A 12,400-nucleotide genomic window follows, 5' to 3' on the forward strand; every position below is an offset into this window, starting at 1 on the left:
AAGGCAAGACAGGAAGAGACATTTTAAGTGAAGGGCAAGAGGGAAGGAAATGGCACAGGATAGGACAGAGATTTTTAAATGAAATGTTGGAGGTAGTGAGAGAAGGGTGATGAGTGGGTAGAAAGCATGAGAATTCAGGAAAATAAAAACAGTCTTCTGACACTACCAAACTGACTTCAAAGTTCTGTGTTTTGTTATAAAAATTTATTAAATGCCCCCATTATGCTGATATAAATATGCAGAAACAAAAACTGACATAAGACAACTGAAGACAACCATATGTTGCCTGGTATCAAGTTGGGAAAAAGAAAGGCACAGTGGGAAGTAGAAAGTGATCATAGGAAAAATTTCAGAATGCAAAAGATTAAGTGCTGCAAATATAAATATATCTCCATAGCAGTCACTGATAGGAAGAAATACAAACACAAGGAACGTCTCATTTGCAAACTTCCAGTGATCTTAGGACAAAATTTCTCAGAACTGAGGAAAAATCAAAAAAGTCTCAAGTGTTCCTTTCACAGAAAAGGAGTTTTTCTTAGAGACAGGTGTCACCCTCCCAAATTCCACCACAGGAAGAAGCCATGTCCAGCAGAGACAAAGGGACAGACAGAGATAATACCTAGAAACATAGCAGTGTGGACCTCCTCAGTTTCACATTGATCCTAAAGAGACATGACAGTGTGGAAACCCAACATTTTCTACGCATATGGTGAAAAGAGAACTAAGTACAGTGTAGCGAATCCCTAAGAGGAAAATATTTACGCAGAGCTACGTTAATGCTTCAATTTCTGTAACTGTCATCAGTGTGTATGATGACTCATATCTGCTTTGAGTACTGCCTTCTGCTCAGGTCCAACTACAGAGCCTGCTTTAGCAGGAAGATATGCAAATAAGGCTTCTTTGTTTCCATAAAAACTAGGCCTGCCCTGACCCTGCAGTTCTGACAGAGGAGACCAGCTGTGGATTCCCAAATCCTCCCAGTCAGGGTTCAGCGCTCAACACAGGCCACTCACCATGGACTTAGGGCTTATACTGGTTTTCTCTGTCTTTATTTTAAAAGGTAATTCACAAAGATGAGATGCCGTGTGTTCTGTGTACACGAGAAAGAGAAAAAATGTCTTCTGTGTCAGTTTTCTAATCTGAATTCTTTGTGTTTACAGGTGTCCAGTGTGAAGTGCAGTTGCGGAGTCTGGGGGAGACTTAGTGCAGCCTGGAAAGTCTCTAAAACTCTCCTGTGCAGCCTCTGGATTCACCATCAGTAGTTACGCAATGGGCTGGATCCACCAGGCTTCCGGGAAGGGTTTGGAGTGGGTCGCAACCATTAGTAATGGTGGTAGCACTTACTATATGGACGCTGTGAAGGACCAGTTCACAAACACCAGAGACAATGCCAAGAACACTCTGTACCTGGAAATGAACAGTCTGAGGTCTGAGGACACAGCCATGTATTACTGTGCAAGAGACACAGTGAGTGAATGCTACTGTGAGCTCAGACAAAAACACCACTGTGGGGAACACAGGACCAGCAGGGGGCACAGAAAGCATTTAGAAATCAGGGTCAGAGAAGAGCCTGCTCAGAAGAATGGAAGACTGGACTTCTCTGTGTTTGCACTGCCTCTCCATATCACACTTAGTGATTTTCTCTACATGTATAATAGTAATGTAATAATGTAGTAATCCTTGAATGTCCAAGTGTTTTTTACAATTTCTTTTTGTGTGTTTATTTATTATAGTATTTCTCCTTGTTTCCCTTAAATCTATCTGTCTACCTGTCTCTCTCAATGTCTCACTCTCTCTCTCACTCTCATTTTTCTCTCTCTCTTTCTCTCTCTCACACTTTCTCTTTAACTACTCTCCATTTGTATGTGTTTGTGTTCTGACATATGATGCTCGACAGAACCTATCTTCACTTTACCGTCTGTGACACACACTGTTACTCATATGTGCAGACTGCTCTCATTTTTACTTTTTAATTCAGGTGTGTGAGTTGAACATGAATAGTGAGATTCCAGCACACGCTGTGGTTCAGCTACATAGTAGTCTTGAAAAGGTCATGGAGTCCAGACTCAGAATAGGAGTCACCAGCTGAGAGAGAAGTTTCCCTCTACTTATCCTTGTCCTCTTCCTCTGTTTTCTTTGTTTGGTTTGATTTATCCTCAATACCCCAACATTCTTGAGATCCATGCTCAGTAAATTGATCCTTTACAGAATCAGTTATAAGTGCTGGGCATCAAGGAAGAAAAATTTGCTGTTTCTGGTGTATTTGTTAGAAGTGCATAAAAGCAGGCTTCAAAAATTATTTTCAGTAGAATAATGTGATGTTTTAAAAGATTGATCTAGACTTGAAGCTCTATGGTAAAATGTGTTGGGACCATGTGAAATGTGTTAAGTTTAAGAACCAAACTCTCTTAAAAATAGGAATTAAGCACTTAGACAAATATGATTTCTTACTTATAGAGACTTAAATGAGCCATTCACATTGCTGGAAAAGGAATGGAAGTCCTCAGAACAGGAAATGCAGTTGTAAAGTTGTGGAGAAGAAACAAGTCTACAGGAAATCATCTCTTGACTTCCATAGCAGGCAGTTCATCCAAGGTTTGCAACATCCATGCCACAGTTTTAAATAACTATTAACTGTGAATCCAATGCAGGCTAATGGCAATGTTTGGATGGCTTGAAAACCTAACTGTCTAGACTGTGTGTGCACTGTGTATGGTTTGCACATATATCTGAAGGCAAGAGTTGAAATTGAGTGCGTTTATTGGTTCATTTCTACCTTATTTTTGAAACAGGATCTCACAGCAAACCTGGAGCATAAATGTGCAGATACATTCTTGGGATGGCAAGTTTTAGAAAACCTCCAGTCACAGTCCCCTCCAGTGCTGGGAATATAAAATAAACCATCACACCAAGCTTCTAAGCTAAGTATTGTGAATCAAGCTAAGATACTAATACTGGAAGGCAGGCATCTTACCACTGAGCCAACTGTTGAGCCCTAGATACATTGATAAAAGAATTCTAATATGTAAAAGCAAATACATGTATTGTAAAATACTTTTTAAAAGAAAAATGCATTGGCAATTATGGATTTTTTAAACTATTAACTGTCTCTATGAAAATGAATGACTTGAGTCCTCATAAATAACCCTTAAAATTACCATTATGGAATTCTGGAAATGGCAAAATGGGTAGGATCTACAAAAGAAGAGATAATATAAATAATTAACAGAATACATTGTATTGAAAGTTTTTCAAGGAAATAAATTCTTTAATTATCGACAACAGTGTATTTGATGGTAGGGCATGGTGAAATACAGTCTTAATACATTCAATAGAGAGACAGAAGCAAAATATTCTCTCATACCTTGGTCTATATGGAAAGTCCCCACCACCTAGATAGATGACCCTGTCAAAAATCAAAAAAGTCATCCCTTCTACCAGTAAATGTGACAGTGTTTCTGACTGTGGGTGTGAAGGATGGGTATGGGACTGTATCTGGAAGTGGGAATCTCATTCTCTTTTTGTGTCTCTGTCTGTGTATGTTGGAATGTGTGTCTGAGGTTGCAGAGAGTTGAAAATGACTGATGAAACATTTAAGAATAAGGATCCACCTCCCAAATAAAAGATCGTTGTAAATAATGTGTGACTTTACCATCAACTCTTTCCCTTTGAAGTGACTTTTGCTTAGTGAATTCCTTCTAGACTGATTCACAGAAACAGAAACCCAGAAATTAAGAGAGTACAGAATATAGATGCAAACTATCTCTGCAGTAGACAATGTCAAAAATATGTGAATAATAAGTTGATCTATACCAATTTTCTGAATGTAGTAACAAAAATGTTTCTTTATTTCTCTGATATTCCTTTCCTGATTTTGGTAACCTCAATGAGAATATCAGACAAACCCAAGATGAGACAAACTAAACATGTCTGAAAAATATTCTTTTAACTTACTGAACATAGCAAATAAGTAGAACACAGCACTCATAGTGTTTGTTCCCCATCAGTATTTGGAAGGATGACTGTCTGACCTATGTTCTAGCTCCCCCACTGCCACTCACAGTAAATATATTGTGCACAACAAATTGAGGGACTTAAAATTTGGGATTCCAATAAAGGAAGTGGTGGGTGTTCTTTGGGATCTGACATGGCAGGTTGGTTACAGCTCCTGATTTCTCTTCCCTACTGATTTACATTACTAAGGCATTGGACAAAGCCATGCAGTCCCTTGTCCTCTATGGTAATCCTAAGCACAAGGCAAGCAGTGCCTACTGTTCAAGTACACCCTGTTTCCATGTCTTGTCATCACATAGGTTTCTCTGTCTTTTTATTACTTCAGATCACATAACCCTCAAGCCTGGCTGGATGGTACTTCTTTTCATGAGGTGTTATGAACTGCTGGCTTCTCATCCATTGACAATGAAATAATCATAAAACCTGGGTTCTTATGTGTTACAACCTGAGGACAGAGAAAGAGAAATATAAAAATACAAAGAGAAAAAAAGACTGATGTAAATAAACATGTTCAAGGACAAGTTCCCAGGTATGGTGTCTCTAATTAAGAAGGTAAATAGTCTGATCCTAATAAGATCAGATCCTAGTCAGTCACTTGTGTTTTTTCCCAATGAACACATACTAAATGTTAGTAATCACGTTATCTTATAGATGAGGGATAAGAATAAGATGCCTCTACTGACACCAAAAAAATAAATTCTAAGTTTTCATGAGTATGATTCCTGATCACTATGAACCCCAAGTCCATTCTAAATCCAATTTATGAATTTGCAGAGACAGGCAAATACATAGAGTAAGTTATACTCCGTTCTACCATCATTGATTGAATGTGGACTTACCCTAAGCATTTCCATCTTTTCCTGGCAGATCTGCACAGTGTGACTCAAAATATTTCTTGTTTGTCAGGAATTGGAAACCCAGCCAGAACCTGGAAAATGTTCCTGAGTATCCATTTCTATTTCTACTAAAAAGCAGAAAACAAATGTCAGTCACCTGAAGGGGAAATGGAAACCTCCTCTGCTTCCTTTTACTCTCTCAGGAACCTCTCTCCCAATTCAAAGAAGCCTCAGCCACAAGAAGAAAGCCAAGGCCTAGATGAGAATTCTAGAGCCTCTAGCAGAGCATGACTGTCCTGGTGCTTCTCCTCTGCTTCATGACCTTTCCTACCTCTAAGTGTTTTAGGTTTTAAGGAGAGAGACCCAGGTACACCATGTATGAAATGTTAAGACTGATGATGATGTTGCTTGTCCACAGGTGACCTGTTCCAGGTCCAGGTGAAGAAGTCAGGACCTGACCTGGTGCAGCCATTAGAGACCAGACCTAGATAGACCCTGTCTCTCACTTGCACTGTCTCTGTGTTCCCAGCCAACTATCATATACAGTGTCCACCAGCCTCCAGAATAGGGTATGGAGTTAATAGAAATAATATGGTATAATGAGAACACTGATTATAATTCAGTTCTCAAATCCTGGGATACCATCAGCAGGGACACCTCCTAGTGCAAAGTTTCCTGAAAAATGAACAGTCTGCAAACTGGATATACAGCCGTATATTACTCAACCAGAGAAACAGTGATGGACCTCTACAAAACCTTCCTACAGAGATCTCAGGGCCATCAGATGGTACAAAGGGCCAACTGAGACTCCCCAGAACTAACACAAAACATTTCAGTGTGCTGAATCACAGCAGGTGCACAAGCCCATGACAAGTTTGCTTCTCTGTTCCTTGGCTTGCTCTGTGCATCAAAGTCGTGTATCTCATTGCACTCTTCTAGAATTTACTCTGTACTAATCTATAATGTATCTGAATATTTTCAAAGCCCTGTTTTCCACTATAATGTTTATTTTTCTCTGTAATCTAATGTCTTTATGCAGCTGCTGTTCTATTCTTATTAGCATTAAAAGTTCAAGTTTATAGAGCTTTATGCAATCTATTTTGGCAGTCTTTCTGATTACTTTCTGTTAGTTTGATATATTCTTTATAGTTCAGTTTGATCAATCTATAACTGCCTAACTTGAAGGATTGTTAGCTATACCTATAATATACGCTATATTATAATAAGAAAAAAACTGTTTCATTTTCTTAGAGACATATACTGGAGCAATATCTGTTTTTATTTGTGCTGGTATAAACATGATGGACATAACTTCAAGCAAATCTATGATACTGAATCAGCCTTTCTTGAACTCAAGACAATTGCCCATTGAAAATGTGAATAGGTATCAATCGTTCCAAATTCTAAAAAATAAAACACACACACCTGCCAAATTTCATTCTTTTGAATACTCTTTGGGTTACTTCCTACAGGGAGTGGTGTTTTGTTCTAAAAAGAACAAGTACAGTATCTCCTTATAATTCCCTTGTCTTGTTGCCACGTAATGAAAAAGTCCTTTTTTAAAGCTTTGCTCTAGAAATGATGGGGTTATTTTTTGAAATTCTGAGATGTTTAACATATTTCCAATCAATAAAGGGTTTTTGGTGAATTTGTATCCCAAATTTGAGCACCAAATATAACATGATTAAGAAAACTCAGAGACAGAAATAGGGGTTAAATCTGAAGGTCAGATAAGCAAAACAACCAGATACAGGCTCTTACCTATACCTCAGTCCAAAATGACAACCCTGCCTCCAGGAAACTCAGAATGAGACAGAAACTTAGAGCAGTCTCCTCCTGCTTTATAATCCACTCTGGTGCTAGGATTAAGGGCCTGTACCACTACTGCCTGGTTTCTAAGGCAAGCTAGTGTGGCTACTGGGATTAAATGTATGAACTGCTCTGTAAGGTTGGCCATTGTATTTGTTTACTTGTCTGATCCTCAGGCAAGATACAGTTTTTAAAGTACAAATGTAATGCCACTGCACCTTTCATTGGGAACATGGTTCTGCTAGACATTGGTTAATAATGTGTAGATCTTCAGAGAATTAGAAAGAAAGGTCATGTGACCAGCAATGGATGACTTGTGTAGAAATGGAGTGGAATTTCCATTTAGAATAGATTTTTTTTTGCATTTCCATGTTTATTTCCTGATACCACAGTTACATACACTATCTCTCAGTCTGGATTCTCTGTCTGAAATCCTGAGCCCCATAACGTCCCATAAAGACCCCCTTAGTGAATGGTGCTTCTACCTCTCTCATTTCCACTGTCCTTATACTAAGGACATGGAGCATGGAGCTTTTCCTTGAATGAAAAAGCATGGAGCTTTTCCTTGAATGAAAGTGGGGACTTGCAATGAACTGGCTCAGTCAGGGCACTAGGACTGATGGGACAGGGTCTCCAGGAATAGGTGGGAAAGGAGTCAGTGAATGACAGAAACAAGACTCAAAAGACTTGCATCTGAATGCATTTTTACTAGGCATGAGGGTCATCATTTATACAGAAAAAAAGTGCTTAACAGCATGCATTGTTTTTCATGTGATACGGATTATTCTTAGAATCATTATATCAGATACATAAGAATAGATTTTCATCAGACAGATGTTCCTGGTATGAGTCTGTGATTGGTCATGCTTATCATGGCTTGGCATTAGTTTTGATATAAATCTTTATCTAGGATATGCATTCAGGCATTTTGGCATTTTGAGCTGAGGGCAAGGAGCTGGGGTTAATAGTCAAATAGTTTACAGTCTTTTTATATTTCTGCAATCTATGCAGAAGAACTTTTCTTCTTCTCCTCCATGTTTCTAACTCCTTTTCAAACTTTCCCCAAAGCCAATCTCAAGATGTTACAGGCATTTGTCTCTCTCTTCTTAAACTTATCTTTGCTGAATCTGTCTTAATTCCTTAATTAAGTTTTCCTTTTGCTCTTTATTTACTAAGCACCACATTAAATCTGGAAACTTTTTCTCTTTAATGTTAACCCATTGTCTTCCATTAGCCTTATATACTCCTGTAGAGATGGCTCATCAGTAGACTCTAGAAACATAAACATACTATCTTTCCTTCCAAAAGAAATCAGACTGTATTCCTTAGAGCATAAACAGGTAATGCCCAAAGTTCAAGGGATCCAGTGCAGGAAGGACAGCACATGCACACCTTCTTTGCAGGTACTCTTCCTTGAAGATTGTGCCACATCTTACATGAGTAGCCACACAGACTCTGCAGAAAGTGGCATGACAGGAACTGAAGTTACATTAGTCAGAATTTTAAAAAGAAATTTATTGAGATATTTTCAGCACTACCATCTCTGCTTACTAATGTATAACTTGATATACATTAAAAGAGTTGTCTTGGGAGTAAACACTAGTAAAACATGCATTTCCCATCAATATTACATCATACAATTTTGTAAACCACTTTGAAGCTCATGTATTGAAATGTTTATGCTTTCTGGATGAGTTTTCCTGGTCTTTTCATCTTTAGAAAGATGCTCACTGAAATTTTATGATGGATTTTATATTTTTTATAATTTTCTAATCTCATAGATTGTTTGTCTTCAGTCTTCCTGATCAAACACCTGAGTCTTCAAGGGTGTAGAATTGATGTTATGAAGGATCTTTGGTTCCCACTATCTTGAAATTCAGTAGATATTAAGAAAATTTTAATTAAATGTGCTTTTACAAATTCATGAAACATAAAAGTTTATGGTTATTTTCATCTCCCCCCCCACAAAGAGATCCTACAAATATCTCATAAGCCTGGGAGGCCCCATGAATACACCTGAACCTCCTAATCACTCTTACCAATAGGAAATTCCCAAATACCCATTCACTATTAAACCAGTACCTATATTTATCTTCCTGGTCCCTCTTTATTGAGGCATCCCCAAATTACAAACACAGACCATCAAGGGCCCTCTACTTTTCTCACTAAGCCAGCAGATCAATACAATGAATGATCTTACAACTTTTACTCTGTGAACATCTCCACTTAGGAACATCATAAAGTCCCACTTGCCAATGCCCCACTATTTTGTCTCATTCCCTCTCTGTTAAGAGTCTCTATAGTTATATTTTCACCAGTCATTGATCCTTCAGTTGCCCCATGTATTGAGGAAGTATGAGTGGTAAATTTTCATTTTCTCCTGGGCCCTGTGCTCTTCCCCAAACTCAGCCATCATCCTTTACCCTGAACATCTTCTGGTTTTCTACATTTCAAATATCCCCAATGTCCTGCTTTCAGTATATCTTTTGTCCTTAGATGGCTAAAGTAACCCATTTAGTGACCTAGCTATACTCATTGTACTCTTGCCATCTCCCTAAACACCATCCAGTGAGGAACACTGCGTGTTTTGATTATTTTTAGAACCTAGATTATGTGTTTGGTGATGGTTAGCACTAAAAACAGGCCACTCACCATAGACTTGAGGCTTAGTTCACTTTTTCTTGTCATTATTTTAAAAGGTAATATATAGAGATGAGACCGTGTGTCATGTGTGTTCATGAGAATAAAAAATGGATTTTGGTCAGTTTTATGATGAGATTTCTGAATGGCGTGGTTGACCAGTAGTCAGAATTAATCAGATCAGCTCAAAAACAATGAATATAATTTTAATAATTGGGATCAAGAGAAATTCACACGACCGGGATCCAGTGAGAATCAGGCGCAGCCTAATGAATACAAAACAAGGGGCGGGTACCTGGATGCCCAGCTCCTTCTTCCATTGCCCCAAGTGGCCACACCCTAGGCAAATGTGCTTGGCTGAGCTTCCTCATCAATTTTCTCTGTGCTTTCAGGTGTCTAGTGAGGGGTGCAGTTGGTGCAGTCTTGGGGATTCTTAGTAAAACCTGAAAAGCTCCTGAGACTGTGTGGATGCACCTTTAGTAACTATAACATGAACTGGGTTCTGCCCAGCAGGAGGGAAGGGGCTGGAGTGGTTTTCATGCATTCAGGATGGTAGTAGTTCAACAACTACTATGCTGATGCCATGAAGATCTGATTCACCATCTCCAGAGACAGGGACAAGAACACTGTGTACTTGGTAATAGGAAGTCTGAGGTCTGAGGACACAGCCATGTATTACTGTGCAAAGTACACAGTTAGTGAATACTATTGTGAGCTCAGATGCAAACTTCCCTGCAGGAACCTAAGAACCAGCAGGGGGCACTAAGTTCACACAGAGCTCTGGATCACAGTAGAGCCTATTGGGAGAGGCATAAAAGGCCGGACACATCTTTGTCTGTGCTGCTTCTCCAAATCACACTCAGGATTCTCTCTACAGGTGTGGTGTGTAGTAATCCTTGAAGTGTCCAAATGTTCATTTAAATTTCTGTTTTTCAGTTTGATAAGTGTTTTTGTTTGTATTTGTTTTATTCATTTTTATTTTATAAAATTATATATATATATGTTATACTATTTTTCTTCCTCTCTCTTCCTCTAACCCCTCCCCCATGTATGTGTGTATTTCTGTACATTTTGATATGTGATTTATTCATCTATGAATCTGGTTCTTATTATAAGGACGAGCTGTATCACATAGCCTTGTTGCGAGAGGCTGTTTGTTCATTTCCCAGTCTCACAGACTCCCATAATAATCATATAGAAACTACATTATTTAAATCACTGCTTGGCCAATCACTTAAGCATGTTGATAGTTCGCTCTTACATCTTTGTCAAACCTACTTCTATTTACTTTTTTTTTTTTTTGAAAAAAATTTCTGCCTCCTCCCTGCCTCCCATTTCCCTCCCCCTCCTTTATATTTTACCACGACGCTCATGCCCTACTGAAAAGATTCTGGCAGGCAGCTCATGTCTTCCTCCTCTGGCAGTTACATGGATTCTCACTGACTCTGCCTAAGATCGCTACATACACATATCTTCCAGCCTGGCTATATTCTGTTAACCCATTGGCCGAAAGCACCTTATTTATTAACCAATACAAGCAACACATAGACAAAAGGACTTCCTGCACCATGGCTATCACAAATGGTTAGACTAGTTTTAGTGAGTACCAGTGATTATGCTGCCTCCACATCATATGAATGTGAAAACTTGTTGGCTGACACACAACTCGTTTTGTAGCCTTGAAGACTTGAGCTTATAATTAAGATCCCAGTTGAAGGTTGATCAGCAAGAACCTAAACTGCAGAGCTATTTTCATTGTCCCATTTAAGTTGCTTTTTAAATTTAGGGTGTATTCAGACATGAACAAAATAAAAACCATCATAAAGGGTGGAACTGATTCTGTGGTTACCAGCATCAGATCTGAAAGAAACTAAAGAAACTGGAGATTGTAAACCCTAAACTCAGGACAGTTCATAACCACATGTGAGTTCAGAGGACTCTGTGACCTCTGTTTGTCTCCATGTTCACGACACCATCCACACAGGATCATGTATGCATAACTCAAATAATGTATTTGCCTGGTGGTGGTGGCTGGCATCTTTAATTCCTGCACTCAGGAGGCAGAGGCAGACTGATCATTTGAGTTCAAGGCCAGCCAATGCCAGGCCAGCCAGAGAAACCCTGTCTTGAAAACAAACAACAAAAATGTATTTATTAAAAAAAAATACTCATGTGGTGTTGGGAGTTAATTTGATGGAAGAATTCTTGTGTAATAAAAATGTTGTTTTGATTCAAAAAGAAACATTTCAAGTATTAATTCCTCATTTTGATTAACAAATGCTGTGTTTGAATCATCACTACTCCATGTTAAAGGTTAGGACACCTTTTCTCATGAAAAGTACTGTCTCATTTTTCTTTTCAAGAACAATTCATTTCAATCAATTCTCTGATATTTCAGTCCACAGGGCAACACATAGCTCAGGGAACACAGGGTCATCCAGAGTAGGATGCAGGAGAGAGAGGGTACTGGAATGTATCAATATTATCAAGCTATATTATGAATTACATTATATTTTAAGTAGAATAAATGACATTCAAATAACATGTTGACATACACATATCTGCTTACTCTAGTATATATGTCTTTGTGTAGGGTTGTCTCTGTTGCTATATGTCTGTCTGTCTCTGTCTATGTCTGGGAGTTTATGTGTTTGCTTAAGAGAGGCATATTTTCTCATACTATGTTAATATTTTGCATTATAGTGGTTAGCACACCATCCTCTGACGACAGGGACAAGAGAAGGTGTCATGTACCCTGGGAGACTTGGGGGACTGACTTTACATTTGGGGCCTCCCTTCCATTACAAAGACTCTAAACACAACCCAGATCCACTTTCTGCCTAAGATCCAAAGTGACAATCAGACCATCCATGAGTGAGAGCACAACTCAGTAGCCCCTGCCTTCGTCAGTTCAGTGGGTTGCAGACAACATGTTGTTTGTGTGCACAGTACATTCTTATTTTTTACTATTTCATTCAAGTGTATGGTGTTGAATATAAATAGGGAGATTCCTGCATGTTCTATGAATCTTTACAGAACATGATGATTTCATTAATGTACTCTAGATTGTGGATGGGAGACAGCAGCTGGGAAGGAAGTTT

The 12,400-nt window shown here is 38.6% G+C and overlaps 1 pseudogene; it reads left to right on the forward strand.

Annotated features, from left to right (window-relative positions):
* The first annotated feature begins 1,014 nt into the window (after nt 1-1,014).
* LOC130882882 (Ig heavy chain V region 914-like) lies at nt 1,015-5,292 on the forward strand (annotated as a pseudogene).
* Nucleotides 5,293-12,400: the final 7,108 nt, after the last annotated feature.

Source organism: Chionomys nivalis, chromosome 10, assembly GCF_950005125.1.
Source record: "Chionomys nivalis chromosome 10, mChiNiv1.1, whole genome shotgun sequence".
Lineage (NCBI taxonomy): Eukaryota > Metazoa > Chordata > Mammalia > Rodentia > Cricetidae > Chionomys > Chionomys nivalis.